Source organism: Phodopus roborovskii, unplaced genomic scaffold, assembly GCF_943737965.1.
Source record: "Phodopus roborovskii unplaced genomic scaffold, PHOROB, whole genome shotgun sequence".
NCBI lineage: Eukaryota > Metazoa > Chordata > Mammalia > Rodentia > Cricetidae > Phodopus > Phodopus roborovskii.
The window spans coordinates 5,234,157-5,255,945 of record NW_026126447.1 but is presented as its reverse complement, the minus strand read 5'-3'; positions in this window follow the sequence as shown (position 1 = coordinate 5,255,945).

Genomic DNA, 21,789 nt, shown 5'->3' with positions numbered 1-21,789 from the left:
ATTCTAAAGGAAAGACTCAGGTATGAAATAAAACTATATACAAAGACAGTAAATATCAAGAATGCTCTAGGTAAAGGAAAATTAAGAACATACAATGTAAGACCTACATATCCAGTCCTAGGGTGAAGATATAAGAGAGATCACTATAGAATTGTCCTATGCTGGGATGCTTAAGTCTTGTACCTAATATTTCCATCTAGGAAGGGAGAACAATAATTGTGCAAGTCTAATCTTCAACCCCATCAAAGACCTGAGAAGAAAGATAACAATACTAGTATAGGCGGGAAGTACAGGTGAGCAGCTTCCAAAAGGGACAGCGAAGACAAAAACTTCAGGCTACCTGGACAGTCATGTAAAGCCTCACAGCAATGCTGGGGCAACCAGTTTTGGCAAAGGCCTAGAGTATCTGACAGACCACTTGTAAGGAGTACAGGTTTTTCCAACCACTACAGAAACAGGGAGGTAGAAAGGCAGTCTTACACTGACTTGGCAAGGTTCAGCCAGTCTTCAATGTTTGTCTCCTGCAAGCAGTAGAACGCCATGTTCAAAGTCAGTGGTCGAGGTTGGGGCAGTTCTTTGCCAAAGAGGCCATTAGCCATGGAGAGGACAGACTCCAGAAGGAGTGACATCAGTGTCCAACTTATTCTCAGGGAACGCTCAGTGCTTTCAGGAGCAATAGTGTCTCATGTCAACAGAGTACTAATATTAAAACATTTAAATGCCATGTTTTGGATGTCTATGAAATACTTGAAGATCAAACATACAATTTTGATACAAACACTTTCTCACCAGCCTTGTCCTGGAGCCATGTAAGTCCCTAAATAACAGACAGAGACAGTGTATTAATTATGAAACTGTTGGCCTGTTACTAACATTTCTGATTGGCTAGTTCTGTTTTAAATATTAACTCATTTTTATTTAAGTGTTTCCACGTGGTCTTATCTTACCTGAGAAAAGGACCAGACCTCTTTTGACATGGGTGCCTTCAAGAAGACCTTCAATGAGTTTCCAGATTGTAAAGAATTTCCTTGCTTGTCTCTGGTTGATCTATATTCTTTGGCTCAGTGTCAGTCTTTGCCACATCTTCTACATAATCCAGAAGGCTGAGGTCTTCTGTTAGATTCTACTTCATGAAGTAGTATGTATAAATAACAGTCTGGGAAAACAACAGGCTGATGGATGTTTATTCGGGGAGAAATCACACCAGAAACAGTTGACTGTCAGCAGGCTCCTGTCCCAAGGATGCCTCTGGATGTTCTCTGTCTCTGACCAGGAAGCAAGCGAAAGTGCTGGAGTGGGCAGGGGTGATATCTCACTACAAATTCCACTTTTAGTCTAAAGGAAATATTGAGGCTGCTTGAAACAAAACTATAAAGGGAGCAAAAAGCTGAAAGTGTCACTATATTATGCAGAATCCATGAAATCACCCATGACATACTTTATAGTGCCATAGAGTTTGGAATCATCACCTAAATTACATACTCATGCTTTGTAAGCTTAATAAATTAATTGGTTTATCAAGATGGATTTAGTAGGCATCCTTATTGTGATGTCTTCCATACCTTCTGTAGAATGAATACATGTTTGTTCACATCTCCATAGTAAAAGTCAACACAACAAACCATTGTGGTTTCATGTTTACATTCCACTTGGCATGCATTGAAAGCAGAAAAAAAATGTTCTACAGTAAAGTGTGAAAGTGAATTTCAAAGGCATTATGTGGGTCTTCTGGACTCTCTAGACCCTTTAGAGCAGAGTAATGAGAATAAACAAAAATAATTAATTAGACTTAATTAATTTTTCCACTCTTAAAGTCTAGACAGAAATTAACTTTTGAACTCCATGCATTGTCAGAGGCTAAACTTCCTGCAGTTATTATCAAAATGTAATCTCCTGATGAATGACTTTAGAAAATTCTGAAAAATATTACCTAAACATAAAATCGCAAACTTTGTGCAAACATTACAAAAACCAGAAACATGGAGATTTCCAAAAATCCGTTTTAGCAGCCCTTTACATAATTCTTACATATTCTTAAATTTGACAATCTTCAGGAAAAAGTTTGTCAGAATGCAAAGTAAACAAAAGAAATATCTGCCAATAAGAGCCAGCAACTCAAAAATCATACTGTCCATGTTGCCTTCAGGAATTTTTACTATTGAGAATATAATAGACTAGACCAAAGTCTTGTTGAATACACCCAGAAGCAAGTCTTAGATTGAGAGAGCACTGTTGCCAATCAAGATCCTTTTTATAAGGGAGATGAAAAGAAAGCAAAAGAAGAGGGCCATTCCTGTTTCAAGGCACTTAAGTTATTGTGTAGACTGTTAACTTTTAAGGAGATTTGTCCACATCAGTAACCACTGCCTAATAAAGGAATGTCCAAATGCATTTTCAAGATACTAGCCTCACTGCCACCCAGGAAGAAATCAGGCACTGGTAAATTATAAGGATAATGAAGATACCCCTACAATTTCATACTTGTACACATCTCAAAAAGTTTCCCATGTTAAGAGATTTGTCATGGCAAAATCACATAGTTTTCTGCAGTTGTAACTGATTCCAGGGCCAAGATCTCCCAATTTTACTTTTTAAAATTATCTCCTGCTGAGAACAGAAAAAGTAATCTTTACAAAATTAATTTTTATTTTTTTATTCATTTATTTTTATTTTACATATAAATCCCAGTTCTGTTTCCTCCCTTTTTCTTTCTCTCCCACACTCACATGCACCCCGACCACCCTCCCCTTCCATCCCCCCACTCCAGGAGGGGGTCATCTAAATCTGTCTCTCCTGTCTCTAGGTTAAGGGAGTATCCCTCCATGGAGCATGTGCCCACAAAGTCCTTTGTGCAACAGGAATACATCCTGGTTCCACTCTCAGAGGTCCCTTAGATTGCTCAGGACTTTTAGCTGAGACCCATGTTCAGCGAGTCTGAGTCAGTCCCATACTGGATTCCCAGCTATCAGTATGGGGTCCCATTAGCTTCTCCTTTTTCAGGTCAGCTGTCTCTATGTGTTTCTGCAGCCTGGTCTTCACGTTAGGCTCAGAATTTAGTTTTGGATGTTTGCTTCCATTTCCATCAGCTACTAGATGAGGGCTCCATGATGGTGAATAAGTTAGTCATTGATCTCATTATCAGGAAAGGACATTTAAGGGAGGCTTTCCACTGTAGCTCAAATTGTTAGTTGGGGATAGTTTTGTAGGACTCTGGATATTCCTTTCTTTAATGTCACAAAGTTCTTATATAAGTTTTTCACTTCTTTGATAAGCATTTACTCAAGTTACTTTATGTTGTTTGTAGCTATTGTAAAGGGTGAAGTTTCTCTGATTTCTTTCTCAGCCCCTTTGTTATCTGCATAAAGTAGGGCTATTGATTTTTTTTTTTTTAGTTTATCTTGTGTCCTACCAGTTTGCTGAAGGTGTTTATTAGCTGTAGGAGTTCCCTGGTAGAGTTTTTTTGGGGGGTCACATATGTAAACTATCACATCACCTACAAAATAGAAACAGTTTGACGTCTTTCCAATTTGAATCCCCTTGATCTCCTTTTGTTGTCCTATTGCTTTAGCTAGAACTTCATGTACAATACTGAAGAGATATGGAGAGAGAGGGCAGCCTTGTCTTGTTCCTGATTTTAGAGGAATCACCTTAAGCTTCTCTCCATTCAGTTTGTTGTCGGCTGTTGGTTTACTGTATATTGCTCTTATTATGTTTAGGTATGTTCTTGTTATCCATGATCTCTCCAAGATCTTTATCATGAAAGGGTGTTGAATTTAGTCAAAGGCTTTTTCAACATCTAGGAAGATGGTCGCGCGTGCGTGTGTGTGTGTGTGTGTGTGTGTGTGTGTGTGTGTGTGTGTGTGTGTGTGTGTTTTCCCCAGTTTATTTGGTGGTTCACATTCATAGATTTTTGTATGTTGAACCATCCCTGTATCCCTTTGATGAAGCCTATTTGGTCATGAGGGGTGATTTCTCTCATGTATTCTTGGATTTGGTAAATACTTAGATTAATAGAAATGGGTTAATATCTAAGACAGAGCCAGCAGATAAGAAACCAGTAACTGGCCAACAGTATTATATCAAATACAGAGTCTCAGTGTGTTGAGGCTGTCAAGGCTCTGGGACCAGACCTGCCAGGGAAAATCTACACCTAGCAATTGGAATTAACTCTTCCTTAAATTGTTTGTTGAATTCTACACTGAAACTATATGGCCCTGGGCTTTTCTTGGTTGGAAGGCTTTTGAAGACATATTCTATTTCATTTGGGGTTATAAATCTAAATTGTTTGTTCTTGACTTAACTTTGGTAAGTGATAATTATTCAGAAATTTGTCCATTTCCTTTGTATTTTCAAATTTTGTGGAGTACAGGTTTTCAAAGTATGACATGAAAATTGTCTGGATTTCCTCTGTGTCTGTTTTTGTGTTCCCCTTTTAGTTTATGATTTTGTTAATTTGCATGTTCTCTCTCTGCTTTTTTGTTAGTTTGGATAAAGTTTTGTTTATCTTGTTGATTTTTTCGAAAAACCAAATCTTTGTTGCATTGATTTTTGTATTTTTTTCCTGGTTTCTACTTTCTTGATTTCAGCTTTCAAACTGAATATTTCCTAATGTCTACTCCTCCAGGGAGATCTTGCTTCTTTTTGTTCTTTTGCTTTCAGTTGTGCTGTTAATTCTCTAATGTCATTATCCTCTGTTTTCTTCATATGGGCACTTAGTGCAATGAACTTCCCTTGTAGCACTGCTTTCCAGTATGTTGTGTCCTCATTCTCGTTGAATTTTAGAAAGTCCTTAGTTTCTTTCTTTATTTCTTCTTTGACCCATTTGCACATTGTTCAGTTTCCATGAGTTTGTAGTGTTTCAGCGATTTGTGTTGTTGTTGAATGTCAACTTTAAATCATGGTGGTCTGATAAGATACGGGGAACTTTTCTAATTTTTTTTGTATGTGTTAATGTTTGTTATGTCGCCTAATATGTGGTCGATTTTAGAGAAGGTTCCATGTGGAGTAGAGAATAAGGTATATTCTTTTGTGTTTGGATGGAATGTTCTATAGATGTCTGTTACTACCAATTGAGACATAACTTCTGATAGATCTTTTGTTTCTTTGTTAATTTTGTGAATGGTGGTCCGTTCTAGCAGTGAGAGTGGAGTGTTGAAGTCTCCCACTATAAGTGTGTGAGGTTTGACTTTTAGTAGTGTTTCTTTTATGAATGTGGGTGCCTTTGTATTTGGGGCATAGATGTTCAGAATTGAGACTTTGTGCTGATGGTTTTCTCCTATGGTGAATACAAAAATGATCGTCTTCATGTTTTGGTTAATTTTATTTGAAATCTAAGTTTTTACATATTAGGATAGCCACACCTGCTTGCTTCTTGGGTCCATTTGATTGGAAGATCTTTTCCCAGCCCTTTGCCCTGAGATAATACCTATCTTTGAAGCTTAGATGTGTTTCTTATATGCAGCAGAAGAATGGATTCTGTCTTTGTATCCAATCTGTTAGCCTGTGTCTTTTTACAGTCAAGTTAAGACCATTAATGTTGAGGAAAAGTAAGGCTCATTGATTGTTAATGATTGTTTGTTTTAGATTTTTTTTGTGGTGGTGAATTTATTACCCTGCTTTACCCTTGGGTTCTGGTGAAGTGGCATTATCTATTGCCTATGTCTTTGTGAGTGCAGTTAACTTCCTTGGGTTAGAAATTCTTTCCAGAAATTTCTGTAGGGCTGGATTTGTAGATACGTATTGTGGAATGCTGGCTTTGTCATTAAATAACTTGTTTTGCCATCTATAATAATTGAGAGTTTTGCTGGGTATAGTAGCCTGGACTGGCATCATTGGACTCTTAGTACTTTTAGAACATCTATCCAGGAACCTTCTGGCCTTGATAGATTCTTTGGAGAAGTCATGTGTAATTTTGATAGATCTGCCTTTGTATATTACCTGGCCATTTTCCTTCTCTGCTCTCAATATTCTTTCTTTATTCTGTATGTTGGGTGTTTTGATTATTATGTTTTGAGGGCTCTTTTTAATTTGGTCCAGTCTATTCAGTGTTTGTTATGCTTCTTTTACTTTCATGGGCATGTCCTTCTTCAGACTGGGAAAGTTCTCTTCAATTATTTTATTGAATATGTTTTCTGCACCTTTAGCTGGGCTTCTTCACCCTCCTCTAGGCTTAGTTTTCTTAGGTTTGGCCTGTTCACGATATCCCACATTTCCTAGATGTTTTGTGTTGAGGATTTGTTAGATTTACGATTTTCTTTGGTCAATGAATCTATTTCCTTTAGTTTATACAGCGCCTGATATTCTCTCCTCTATCTCTTATATTCTGTTGTTTATTCTTATGTCTGTAGTTCCCAATCATTTACCCAGTTTTTCAATTTCTACCATTTCTTCAGTTTGTGTTTTCTTTATTGTCTCTATTTCAGTGTTCAAGTCTTGAACTGTTTCCTTCACCTGTTTAATTGTTTTTTTTTTTTTTTTTTTCTTGGCTTTCCATTCTTTCTTTAAGAGATTTGTTCATTTCTTCCAACTTTTTGTTTGTATTTTCTTCCATTTCTTCAAGGGATTTTCTTACATTGTCTTTGAGGGCCTTTATCATTTTTATGACAATATTCTTCAAGTTATTCTCTTCTGCTTCATCTGCCTTGGGGTATTCAGGTCTAGTTGGTGTAGAGTCCCAAGAGTCTGGTGGAGTTATGCTTGTCTTTCTATTGTTAGGTGTTGTCTTATATTGCCATCTTCCCATCATTTCTTCCAGTAGGTGCAGGTGGGGACTCTCTCTCTCTCTCTTTCTCTCTCTCATACTTCCTTGGTGGGCTTATGTAGGCCAGAGGTTCGATGACTGTAGCTCTGGATGGTCCAAGCTCTCTAGGCGGTCCTTCATTAGGCAGGGGCCCTGTGATGGTGGTCAAAGATCAGGCTCCAGCAGAAGCCCTGCGATGGGTGTCAAAGATCCCGCAGGCTGGGATGCAGGATGTTCCTGTGCAGATAGGCGTATCTAGTCTGGGCCTGGCACTCTCTAGCTGAGGCCTCTTCAGCAGAGGCCTGGAGATGGGGGTCCAGGATCCAGCCCACAGAGACTCAGGGTCCTGAGGGGATAGTCAGATCTTTGGGAGGGGCTGGGAACTGTAGCAGAGGATGGGTTGTGGGTGTCAGAGATCAGGCAGATGGGGATTCAGGGTGGTCCCTCAGGGATAGGCAGGTATAGTGTGCTCAGAACAGCTCTAGGAAGTTTCCCAAAGGTATATGATTGTTGGCTCTGCCTTCTGTACCAGAGCTCATCCAGGGCATTGGGACAATGGGCAGGATAGGGCACAGGGTAGGGGAATGGCGAGCTTTTGGTGGGGGTGGGTGGGTGTGTATCAGAACACCAGGAGAGATCTTACTGGAGACAGGACACAGGGGGAATGAGATCCTGGGCCAATCTGGAGAGTTCCCAGGGAATGTTGTGTGTGTGTGGGTGGGGTGGGGGGATTCAACCTGAATTGGTCCCAGACTCACTCTAGCTGAGGCCTACGGTGGGGGTCAAAGTTCATGCAGGATGTTCCTGAGCAAATAGGTGATCTAGCCAGGGCCCAGCAATGGGGCTACAAAATGAATTTTTTCTCCTCTGTTCTTTCCCTGTCTCAAACTTCCTTTTCCCTCATGCCCACATGTCCTCTCCACTTCTCCACTTTTCTGTCTCCTAACTCCCTCTCCCCTCCTTCCATGCTCCCAATTTACTTGGGAAATCTTGTCCCTTTCCCCTTCTCCAGAGGACCATGCATGTCTCTCTTAGGGTCTTCTTTGTTTCCTAGCTTTTCTGGTGGTGTGAATTGTAGGCTGGTAATCCTTTGCTCTATATCTAAAACCCATATATGAGTTAAGTACCTGCTGTGTTTGTCATTTTGTGTCTGGGTTACCTTACTCAGGATGTTTTCTTATATCTCCATCTATTTTCCTGTGAATTTCAGGATTCCATTGTGTGAGATACCATAATAGAGGGAATCATTATAGATTTAAGGAGAATTCAGGCACTAGGGAAATGCCCAGAGATCTACAAGGATAAACCCAGCTCACAATCTAAGCAATTGTGGATAGGCTATGTTTAATGCCCTTCCAAGATAATGAGATTGATGACTACCATGTATACCATCCTAGAACCTTCATCTAGTATCTGATAGAAGCATAAGCAGACACCAACAGCTAAACACTGACCTAAACTCCTGAAATCCAGCTGCAGAGAGGAAGGAGTGATGATCAAAGGGATCAAGACCAGGCTGGAGAAACCCATAGATTCAGCTGACCTGAACAATGGAGAACTCATGCACCCCAGTCTGATAGCTGGGAAACTGACCCAGACCCCCTGAATGTGGATGTTAGTTAGGAGGACTGGACAGTCTGTGGGGTCTCTAGAAATGGGTCAGCATTTATCTCTAGTATATAAATGGACTTTGGCAACCCATTCCACATAGAGGGAAACTTTCTCAGCTTAGACACATGGGGGAGGGCCTACGCCCTGCCGCAAATGATATGACAGACTTTGAAGAATCCCCATGGAAGGCCTCACCCTCCCTGGGGAGCAGAAAGGGGATAGGTTGGAGATTGGTTGGAGTGATAGAGGAGGATGGAAGGGTGAGGGAACTGGATTTGACATGTAAAATAACCTTGTTTCAAATTTAAATAAAAAAGGAAACAACAACAATATGAACAAAAAAAAACATCAAAATAAATTTGACAGGAGTCAACAAGCATTTATTGGGCAGGACACATGAGGCCTGGACTACTGGCAACTACAGCTAAAACAATAAAACAATTTCCTGGACAATTGTGTCCTGTCACTCTGTTGTTATGCTCCAAGCATCTGAAATGGTTCTCTGTGTTCAGAGACTTTTTAACTGTTGTATCTTGATGAGAAACAAGTTACTTATTATGTTGCACCTGAAAAAAGCCAGATATAAACTTCATGATCCACAGAGACAATGAAAGGAATGGCTGGCCCATTAGCAGTCCCTGGATAGAGATGTGGTAAACATAAAAATGGAAAGGAAATATTAAAAACAATATATCATTGTGGCAGATGTGGCATTTGCCTGTTTTCCATGGATTTAGTAACAATCCATAGACTGAGTAGTGAAGAGGAGAGGCTGCAAATAAGGTGTCTAAGATGAGAATGGAAGGGTATAGAATCAAAAAAGCTCTGGTCTGTCTCTTCTAAGAGAGTTCCAGAGGACATCACATTTTTTGACTAGAACACAGTGGGAAGCCATTTGCAACAGATGAATTTTGGAGGGAAAAATACATTCATTCTATGTTGTTCTCAACGTAGACTAAAAATATATTAGGATAACCAATGTCTTCTCACAATAGCCTATCTTTGTTAGCCTGTTGTGGGCACAAATAAGCACATATGAGTTTGTTGAGAAAGCAAAGTCTATTAAAACACACAGGGTATTTGGTATAAACCATAACTGTAGTGGTATGCTATGATTTCTATGGATGTTAGCGGACCAGGAATACCTTTCCAGAGCTGGTCTAGAGAATGGAGTAACACATATTTTATGTTATGTTTTTAATTCTTTTTTCATATAATACATCCCAACTGCAGTTTCCCCTCCCTACACCCCTCCCAGTTCCCTTCCCCAATTTCTATGTCCCCTAGATCTACTCCCTACCCCTTTCCCATCAGAAAAGAGTGGGCATCCATTCTAAGTCAAAAGTCCAGGTGTCATATAAAACTAAAAATGGCATTTTAATCATAAGTAAGTGATTTGCTGGCTTTACCTTGGTACCCATGTAGAAGAGGAACAGTTGTTATACTAGATATGGAATAAGAAAGTAGATTTGGGTAGATAGTTATTAAAGATTATACTAAAAGAGAGTAATACATATGTACAAGCAACATCAAATAGACACAGCAGATTATATTGTATACATATAACAATAACAAAGAATAAAAGGACATGAATTCCAAAGGGAACAAGGGAGATGAGAGGGGCTGAAAAGACAAAAGGGGAAGTAATGTCATATTTTATTTTAAAAATTAAAATGTGTGCAATATATGTATGTATGTATGTATGTATAAAACAGTTTGTGTATGAGTCTGGCCTGGATGTCACCCTGCTCCTGCTCCCAGGTGGCAAACAGGCTTGCAACATCAGCCCATTCCTCACAGCCCACCCTTCTTCAGAACTGCCTGTTGATACAGCACACAAACCATTCTGCCTTTCTTCCTCTCCTATTTCACCACCATGAACTTTCCCACTCTATTAACACCTGCATTCTCAGTGCCACAAGGAACTGGACAGGCATGTGGATGATTCAGGTAGGTAAAATACACACATGAGGAACCCTGGGTCCTCGTGGTCTTGAATGAAGATGTGTTAGAAATATGGAAGAGCTAGGTGGGTTTTTTTGTTTGTTTGTTTCATGATTTGTTTGTTTTTTTTTTTTACTTAACATTGGGGAGCATGCTGCAGGAGTATGAGGTGGATATGGAGGAACTGGGAGGTTAGCAGGATTGGGGTGCATGTTGTGAAATTTCCAAAGTGTAAATTAAGAATTTTGTAAGAAAATTAAAAATTAGAAGATATATATATTTTGTAGGATATCCTCATATGTATACAAATAAAAAAAGAAGCAGTAACAATGTATTTTAATAAATAGAAACTTTGTTCTGTACAGGTGCCTTGGCTTGCCTGAACTTCAATTTGATTTGTGATCAAGAATAATGTGATCCATTTTTTACTAAGTGAAGAGTATGGTAATTTATAAAGTTCTATTCAACGATGAAACATGATCATTCACTATTAAGAACTCCTAACACGACTTATTGCTATAAGACAAAGTTTAAAACCGAGGAATGGATTTTGAGGTGTTTTGAAATTTATTAATAAACTTTGTTTTGACATCTCCATATACGTATAAAGTGCATTTTCCTCATTTTCTCCAAACTCATTTCCCTCCTACAACTGCAAGTCCCCCTGCTTCATTATAAACCTTTTTCCCATATTCATTACTGTTGTTTGGTTGGTTGGTTTTGTTGCTTTGAGTGTAACCAGGTCAATTTGTTAACCCTGGGTTTGGAACTGTCCATTAGAGCTGAGGAACTCACTAATAGTTACACAATTGGATACTATATCTCCCCTTTTCCTAGAATCTGTTAGTTGTCAATAGACCAACAATAAGTGGTAGGGCTCCATGAGTCTCTTCCCTATCCATAGCTGACTTTTGGAGAGCCTGAATTGTTTGGGTCCAGTGCCTTTAAGTAAGATTCTATGAGTTTATGAGTGTCAAGACTTGTCAATGCTTAGACAATGCTGAATGATTCACATCTGTTTTATCAGCATGGCTTCCAAATGCCCTTTACCCACATTCATTCAGATTTTCAAAATATCTTGTATACCTCTACATCTCTATACATGTTTTTTCATCTGAATGGGATGCCTTTCCTTGTGCTATCATTTCCTTTCTTAGTATGTTTGATCAGCTTTATTAATTATCCATTTACTTTTAGATCATATTGTGTCTTTCAGGAAGCCTCTTCTGTTCCTATGTCAATAATTTTGGTTCTTTTAATGTTTATATATATTTATAATTTATGTATTATTTATATAATGATTGGATTACATGTATACTTATGGAATTATCACATGTCAAATCCTCTATGCCTCAGCATCACTTCTATGCCTCCAATAGAGTAGATACTGAACAAATATTCATCAAAGCAAAACTAATTTGAAAGCTTCTGAACACTAGATGTATTGATCATAAAGCTTGGAAACATGGTTTGTCTATTATCTTATCTAATACTAGTTCAGGCATGAGGCAGTAGCCATGGAAGCTTTCATTATTTTGTTGTCCCATCAAAGCCACATATTTGTGAAATTTTGCTGATGTGAGGAATATGGGGATCATGTTGTCAAATCAAGCTAAAGAAAAGTCAAAAGCATTGCACACATATAAAGCAAATGAAGAGCCTACTCTTTGTGATCTTCATCTCAGGAAGATGTTCACATCACCTTTTGCTCTCAAGCCTATTCTGGAACTGACTACCCTCCATCACAAGCCACACTGGTTAGTTATTACTTTTACAACCTTAGTTAATGTTGTGGAGAATTAATGTTCTTTTTTTCTACCATTATTTTCACATTATATGGCTGTGGCTAAGTCATAGTGTGTTTTTCTTCATTTCTAATATCTAAAGAGTTCATATATTACAAATGTAGAGAAAGTCCATTTCCACGCACCTTCTTTCCTGCAGTAGCAATTTTGGAGCCATTTCTTGATAATTTGTAAATCTTTGTAACTATAACGGGAAAATGCATAATTCTAAGAACAATGAACCATTTTATAATCAAATAGACCTGAAACAGAATGAATAAGAGCATGTCTATAAAATGGTCTGAGCCCCCACAGGAAACAGCCACTCCATAAAGACAAGGTGTTGTTGCTCCAGTATTTGTAATGCAATATAATAAGAGCACTATTCACCATGAGAAGAAAATGATCCATATGGGACTTCATAAATAAAAGTACATGCTTGTCTATTCTCTCCCTGTCTGCTCCCAGCTCTGTTTTTCCCTAATACTCAGCATTTCACCTTGCATCTCATGTTGTTAGTAAAGATAGGTAAGAAAATTCTGAAAAGAAATGAGCAAAATGCTTCATTTGTTCAGTAATTCCAATGTGTATAGAGGGCATGGTATATTTCTATGTTAGGCAAAGCCCTTCTTGATATTCATTCTTAAATTTCTGTCTAATACTTCTCTAAGAAGCTCTAGCCTGGCAGGGCATTGGTGACTCATGCCTTTAATCCCAGCACTCAGTAGGCAGAGGCAAGTGAATTTCTGCGAGTTCAAGGCCATCTTGGTCTACAGAGCTAGTTCCAGGACAGGCTCCAAAGCAATACAGAGAAACCCTGACTCAAAAAAAAAAAAAAAAAAAAAAAAAAAAAGAGGAAGCTCTAGCCTTAAATGTACATTTTTATCACACCAAACCTTTTTTCCGTTTGTTGTGATATCTCTGAGCCATCATAGATATAGACATTTATCAGGTCATCTTTAAAACTCTTTATCAGTGATAAGCGCTGTTTCATGTTTTTGTACCATTCCCCCTAAGTCACCTCCCAGAAAACACTTAGTTGATGGTAAATGATTATGATTTATAAATAATAGAAGGATAGTCATTCCTTCTTTAACTGAACAAGTTGTTTACCAAGTGCATATAATTGATGGGTAGGTACCAAGTACACAGACATATTTGAAGGAAAGTTCCTTATCTTAAAAAAGACATATAATTATGATATAAATAAACAAGGATATGTCATAATGACAGGTAGTGGAAATTTAGTGAATAAAAATAAACCAAAAAGAAAGGATTAAAAATGACTGTAGGTCATTTTATATCAATTGGTGACATCTGGATAAGACCTGAGTGAATAAGAAATAGCTATTTGGATGACTTAGCTATAATATGGATGGATGCCAACTTTTGTGGTTCATTTTCCAAGTTTTGGACTTTATTATAATAGTGCAAATGTGATATGCATTTGGTATATATTTTACATACTCTCAGGCTTAAAATATGATATTATATGATATGATATATGGCAGGTGGTCTCATGCTACTTGATAGTGACAGTGTCAACTTTGGTCAGTCACAGTTTCCTCAGCTTCTAATCAGCAACACAAATGTAACTGTTATCTCATAATGTACTTCATTTCTTTTTTTATTAATGGGTACGTAAACATACATAGTAAATGTATTTTCAGCTAATTTTAAATTTAGGGTGGGCTATTTGAGAATATGTATATAGGCAGAGAAAAGCACAAAGACACATAGACACAATTTGGATGACCAAGGATCAAGGTGAAGGCCAATATATCTGGAATACAATGAGTAAGGTCCAGAACACGAAAAATGATCTAAGATAGAGAGGCAGGAGCTAAGTTATATGGCGCATGATAGTCATGAAAAGGAACAGGAATGTTCTTTCGGGTGAATTTGGTATTACTTGTTGTAAAGATTTTCCTGTCTTCCCACAATTCCTCCTACTGCCAATGCCCCTTCTTTCCAAAAATTTCTTTCGTTTTGACTTTGACATCTCCATCCAGTCTCAGTTCAGGTCATATAGAGATGTTCTCAAAGTCCGATAAAGTATGCCCAACCTGCATGTTATGTGACATATTGTCCCTACCACAATAAAAAAAATTGAACTAGATTTGAGAAGATAATACATTACATACAGGTGTGTGTGTGTGTGTGTGTGTGTGTGTGTGTGTGTGTGTGTGTATGTGTATGTGTGTCTGTGTCTGTGTATGTAGGCAGAGAGATACAAAGGCCCTTAATTCTAATCACCACATTGAAAAAACAATTCAAGAAGTTTTACCTATCAAAATATTAGTAGGTATTTGTGGATGATTGATTGAGTTAATAAAATAATTAAGAAGTATTTGTCAGACATTAATATGTTGTTGATGATATATCATAATTCTTGAAAGGAACACACACACACACACACACACAAAAGGATAAACATGTAAGCTTTGAATGACTTGTGAAGGTTTCACTGAGGAGGTGATATTTGTAAGCATTTGTAAAGGTATGTACCATGAGATCAGATATTTTATGTTCTATTGTATCACTGAATCTAAATCAGTATTTTCATATGAATGAATTCCTTTTGAACTGTCCTACTGAATGAATGAAGGAGTGTAATTACTGTGGCCAGGAATCTAATAAGATGGTTTAGGTTTAGAATGCAGCCAGACTTCCTATTACATAGACACCTGTGAAAGTTCAAAGAGCCACACACAGCTTCAGAATTTACTGTTTTTCTCTGGACCATGGTTTCATTAGTACCAAACTATCAAGACTTGTGTAGATCATGCCCAGCACCCCCTTCACTGTTATGTGCTATATCCTGAATTGCTTCAAGTCAACAGTAGTCATCACAATGACTAATGTGTTCTAGGGCTGGAACATTCCTGTTTAGCAAGAGCCTGCAGGATAGTGTGGGTGTCTCTCTGTGTTAGTCTCTGCTATTGGAGCAGAGTGCACCACAGTTCTGAGATTCACCTGCCCACATAAAGCATGCCTGCCCAGCCTCCAGACATTGGGGCTCAGGAATTTCTTGGCAGTGCATAGAACCTGAATCCCTAGCTCCAGGTGCTAGGTGGGAGGATATTGTCACTCAGAAATCAGTTATGCAGTCACTGGAAAATTCCACTTTGCCAGAGAGCTAATACCCCAAGGATCTAGAACAAAGCTTTGTTTTTGAAAACTTTAGCCAGAGCTCATTAAAGAGGGTTTTCAAAGTCTTGTAGATGGTGCATTGTGGAAAGAATGCTTTATTGCATGGGAAATGAAACCTGTATTTTTGCTCAGATTTCTTGGGAACGTCACAAGATTTAAAATGTTTCTGTGCATAGTGGACTTTGTGACCAGTCAGTTCAGTACTGCACCACAGAATCAACTGTTTCCTCCACATTGTTATGTGACGAGGGATGATCATTGTTTTCTCCCTCTGGCTGTTTTCTGCTCTAAAAGGGGCCTCATATCTCCATTATCCCATGGCTCTTCTAAAATGAGTATATTACTACTGAGATATTAACTGTGTATTCCATGCTTCTATGTACCTGAATTTTGAAACTTGGTCCCTTTCCAGTAAGATTTGTATGACTTTCATGTATGTCTTTATCTTACAGGCCAGCTTTCCAAGATAAAAGATGAGAATATCTTGGAAGGTTATTGCAGATTGTAAATGACATGGTCTATGATAAATTAGGTATACAGTGACAGATTCCTGGTAGCCATGCATCTAAAGCCAGCACATGCCTATACTGTTCTCACTACAAACACAAAGGCATGAATGCAATAGCAAGATATATTTACTATGTAATGTAAGGTAATTTTGCCTCTATTAGTCTGAATGTGTTCAGACCTTACTAGAGGCTTTATGCTTATAAAGAAAAGAAGAAATTATTATATTCCAAGAGTACTCCAAACTCTTCCTAGCATTTGGAGAAGAAAATACAGTGTCTTATACTTATCCCTAAGAAGAAGAGTCATGTTTCACTACTATTTTATACATATATAGTTTTCATCCCCATTCAGAATAGTTCCACTTCATTCTTTCAATTCTGTCCTTGGATCACAAGACTGGATAGAAACATGAAGCTTTTCATGTTTTTTTTTTTCAGGGTTTCTGAAAAAGACCTCTGGAATTCAGGTAGATCTGAGCATTTCTTAGTTTTACCCCTTGCCAACTAACATTTTGAAAAAATGTTCCCCTGAAATAATGTAGTTCAATAATACAACAGCAATACAACCACCATGTATGAAGAAAAAAGGGACATGAAATATATGCAACCAAAGAAAGGACTTTATTTGGCTTGTGCTGGTGTTTACTATAGATGACATAGGGTACCATTTTAGTCTTCAAAGGAGTAATCTAAGCTCAGTTATTTTTACATGCCCAATTTGTCAACTAAGACTTTGGCTTAAAGAGATCTAGTTAGTTATCCAAGTTAGCTGCCGAGCTTAATACATTTTAAAAGTACAAAACTGAGTTATGAACCCAAGTTGTTGAAGTGCAATCTTTGCCTATGCTAGGTTTCTGTCACAAAAAAAAAAAAAAAACCTGTGTTAGGTGTACCCAGAAAGTAAAACTAGGGCCTCTTGAGCCCATGAACTCTTAAGTTTAATTTGCACACCCTCAATCTGAGTTGAATGACATGGTCACTCCCTCAGTCTGACAAGCTCAGATACTTCAATAAGAACTTTGGGAAAACATTCATGGATAAAGTCATAGGGATATCGAGCATTCAAATCTGTCTTTATGGAAGAAGGAGGCTATATACCAGTATAGAAGAGCATTGTACCACTGATATCATATATAATGTTATCTAGAATTGTGTAATTAGAAACAGAAACCATATTTTGTCTTATTATGTATTTCAAAATTATCTACCAACATATACCCTGCCCTTTTGCCTACATCCAAAGTGAGCCATTTCTGTTTCTTCATTGTAGATATTTTACAAAGGGAAGAATCTAGAAGTCCCTTCCTTTGTGTTTATTGCACCATAATACTCAGGAATCTTTTATTTCCCATGGAAGTTCTGCTAAGAATTAAACAGAGTTTTGCCTAGAAATTAGACTCACTTTTGAATAAACAAAATGATATTGCTAGCATAATGTTCCATCCATCTCTCTGCCAACCTCTACATTTTATACAGCTGTAGCTGCTTTCCTTTAGGAAAAATGATACCATGCCCTCAATTATATAAATGCACAAGTTCCTATGAAATCATTTGGAAAACAGATATCTAAGCAATAGGGTAGAGGCCATCTTAAATGCCCTTCCTCTAAATGAGATTGATGGCTACATTTTTGCCATCATAGAGCCTTCATCCAGTAGCTGATGGAAACAGAAGCAGAGACCCACAGATAAGCACTGAGACAAATTCCTGAAATCCAGTTGTAGAGCAGGAGGAGTGATGAGCAAATGGGTTAAGATCATCCTGGGGAAACACACATAAATAGTTGGCCTGAACAAGGTGGAGCTCATTTACCTCAGAATCATAGCTTGGAAACCAGCATAGGAAGAAACCAGGCCCCCTGAATTTGGATGACAGTTAGGAGGCTTTGGCAGTCCATGGGGCCTCTGGTAATGGAACAACATTTATATCTAGTGTATGAATGGACATTGAGGGCACATTCTCCACAGAGGGGATGCTCTCTCAGCCTAGACACATGGGGGTGTCTAGTCCCTGCCCCAAATGGTGTGACAGACTTTGGTGATTCCCCCATAGAAGGCCTCACCCTTTCTATGAAGCAAAAGAAAGAAGGGATGGAGGTTGATGTGGGGCATGTGAGATTGGAAGGAAAGGGACCTGGTATTGATATATAAAATAAGATTGTTTCAAATTTAAATTTGAAAAACAAAAAATATGGGAAGTATGTATTAGGTGCTAATTCTTCCTGATGAGGTGAACATACATTGTTCTCTTAAAACAAAGAACTGTCAATGTTGACTCAATATTCAGTATTTTCCAGGCATGGGGTTGGGAGTTGCATTTTATATAAGGAAAGAATAAAGATGATTCTTGTTCTTGAAAGGGTTTTAGATAATTACAAACAGGTACATGCTGAGAGGGAAAAGATGATGTTGTCATGAGAAAAATTTTCAGAGATATTAACAGTTGAGACTAACAAGGGACAAGAAGAGTTGTTTTGACTACATAATCTCTAATAACATCTCTGAAAGAAGACCAGTGGTAGCTGAGAAAGGAGGGAAGAATACAGTATTGATGACAATGAGCAAAGTCTCTTGAGATATGAATAACTACAGTGAATAGAGACAAAGAGGAGTGGGAGAAGGGTATAACATCAGCAAAGTCTACATCCACCTGAGTTCTGGGGCAACTGTGGGGATTGTGAAATATTTTAAAGAATATAATACCATGACCTATTTTTTTTTTGGAAGATTCCTTTGGCTGTGGCAATCAGAAGTGGAGTTATTATAACTCCGAATAATTCCAATGTGTTTTTTTCTTTAAAAAAATAGTGTCCTTCTTGAATCTCAGTGGGAAAACTAGAATAAAATTTGGGGCTTGCCTGAGTAATCTCCAGGAATTCTGCATGATGAGGTCTTTGCAAGCCTGGGTTAGAAGATCACAGAGAGCTTTTGTGGAGTCCCATAGTCCTGACTTTATGTGCCCTACTTCTTCTCTTCTTTTTCTTGGTGAATCATAGCTTATGACCAAAGTAGGCAGATCCTCCTGTCAGCTCCCACCCTCCCTGTCCCCATCAGGGGAGAGAGCCCTGCCAATTTCCCTACTAGAGTCAGGGACACCACCTGTTATGCTGTGTCCTCCTCCCACTCAGACAGCTGACAGCTTCTATGACAAGTGATCTGGGGGAGCACAGATCATTAAAGCCACAGGGTCCTCAGGAATAGTCCAGATAAGCCACTTAATTTATGAGAACAGGAGGCAGAAGGTACCATTTTGGGCCCTAGTTAACTGGGAAACAGAATTAGAGCTAAGGCACACTGCAAGAGAGCTGAAGGTGATGGATTACTCTGTCACTGGCTAGACCTGAAATTTTCTTTCTGACACTGTGACAATGCAATGTTCTCTAGAATATGAGTCCAACAAACTGAGTTCCAGTACTAACTCTGGAGCTAATCATCTGTGTGAACTTGTCTAAGTTCCCTTCTTTTATGAACATTTCTTTCTTCTAGCTCATTAGAGAACTGGTCCTGCATATTGTTGAAATCAGTGGGAGTCCACAGGCTGCAAAATTGGAGGACTTTGGTGGTAACTTAGAATGGGACTATCAAGGTGATACATGTCATTTGATGGTATGTTCTTTATTTTAACTTATGAAGAGTAAAGGAATTGTCATTAGTGCATTGGGGTCTATGTCCCCACAGCCATGTGCAGGTGCTTTTACATCATCTTTGACTCCTGGACTCTACTCAGGTCTGCTTTTTCTGATGAAGATTCTTTAGCCTTTGGAAATTATCTACCATTTTTCTAAGATGAATTAATACATTCATCCTATTGCTCAGCATTCATGATCTTCTGTTAAAAACTGATAAATCCCCAGATACAATATTCATAGAATATTGATGACAGACCAGTTATGTTGTGCTAATAACAATGTCCCTGATAAAACTATTGAGCTTCCACTTGAATATCATTTAATCCTCTTCACCATACCACAGTCTATAATTACATAGCGTATCTACGAATACTATATATGTGACTTACTGACCTGTGCAAAATTAGAGAACAAAATTCCAAACAAGTTAAAACCAAAGCACATTTTGTAAGTGAGAATTTGGAAGCCAAAAGACAGACGCAAATACATTTACAGACTAACTAGCATGTTCCCAGGTACAAACAAAATGAAACTCCATCCCTAGGCAGAATATGCAACTAATTTACTATCTGTATAAAGAGTTAATACATAAACATTTCTCCTCCTACCACTTTCTAAACATAAGCACTTTGCTTCAACCCAGAGACTGACATATGGGAGAAGATCCAGGGTGCTGAAGAATTGATGCGTGGAGGCTTTGGAGTGGAGAGAAGGTTTCCAATATGCCTTGCCGGCAGTCACCCAATCTGATGTTGGCCTTAATGCTGCTTGTGGTAAAAGACATCCTGGCTCTTAATCAGGAGGCTTTGCTTCCTGGCTGTCTTCTTCCTACCCTTCTAAATCTTTTTTCTATGCTATTCAATAATGTTAATTTAGGCTTCTAAGAAGTCCATTACTTTCATGTAAAGATCTAAGAGATTCAGTCAGCCCCACAGCCTTCCTATACCTGAATCAATCCACTTACAAAAATGCATACCTGCAAACATGCAAATATACATATACTTGCACTCAATGTGCATCTATACACAGATGTAAATGTTGGAGGCACTGTGTATAAGCCTGAGTTCATATGTCTGCACCTATTTTATATCTTTGAAGGAGCTAACTCATTTTTGTAGGTTCAAGGATAGTATCTATGGAAATAGTTATAGCCCTTGCAAATATCCCCATTTTTGTTACTTTATTTCTCTGCCTTGATTGTGAAATAAGCTTTAGGAAATTGGAGAGGGAATCATGTTTTAGTTCACTGAAATATACAAAATGGCTCTGTTTTCATTCTGATTTTTCACTGCTGTGAAAAGACAATATGACCATAGCAACTCTTACAAAGAAAACATTTACTTGATGTGGTGGCTTACAACTTCACTGGTTCAGGCCATTACCATCATGATGGGGAGCATGGAAGCATCTTGGCTGACTTGTGATGGTTACATCTTGACCAGAAGGAAGCAACAACTCAACTAACTGTCACAGAATAAAGCTTGAGAAAAGAGACCTCAAAGTTTAGCCCCGCAATGACACACTTCTTCAACAAAACCACACCTACTCCAACAAGACCATACCTCCTAATAGTGTCATTCTCTTTAGGGTCATATTCTTTCAAACTACCATAATCTTTCTAGATGATTGCTACCTTGGCTACTATGTTAACACTAACCACCTATTTTTATGACATAAAATGTTTCATAGGACTCAGAGATTCCTTCCATAATAGCTTTAGACTGAACAGAGATAGAAAGCTCATTCCTGTTCACCTGCTCAGGGTTGCTAATGGCCAGGGTCAGTCTACTATCTAGCTTCAGCTGAAATGTGAGCAGAGAAATATAACCTCCTTTGCAACTCTTTTCTCCCCTCTTAAGAAGACAAACAAACAAACAAACAAAATATGATACTTTCTTCCTTGTGGTTTCCCAAAATGAATGATGTATCATAATTCTCCTCAAAGGGCAAGTCAGGAATGCTGGCTTCTTTCCTGGGATCACAGTGAGGGGAAAATATGTCAATGCAAAATAGTATCTTTTCTAAGTAACTTGCCCTTTTTCATAGACTTGTTAAAAGTCAGTAAAAATTCTGGAGAAAACAAATTATGTATGAAGTGGAAGAGACTATTAATACAACAAAAGAAGGAATTGTAGGAATGAATGGAAAGAAAGACAATGAAGGCAAATACTGCATGGCATAACTGGCTATTAATTAGTATCTGAATATGGACCTGTGTATTGCAAAGGTGTGTGTGTGTGTGTGTGTGTGTGTGTGTGTTCATGCAGCCCCAGCTTCCTGAGATATAAGTGTTTTTAAAAATTAATTAATGAATTAATTTTATATCCCAACTGCAGCCTCACCTCCCTCTCCCTTCTCACCTCTATCCTCCCCCAATCTGCACCTCCTTCATAATTACTCAGAAAGAGGCAGGTCTCCCAA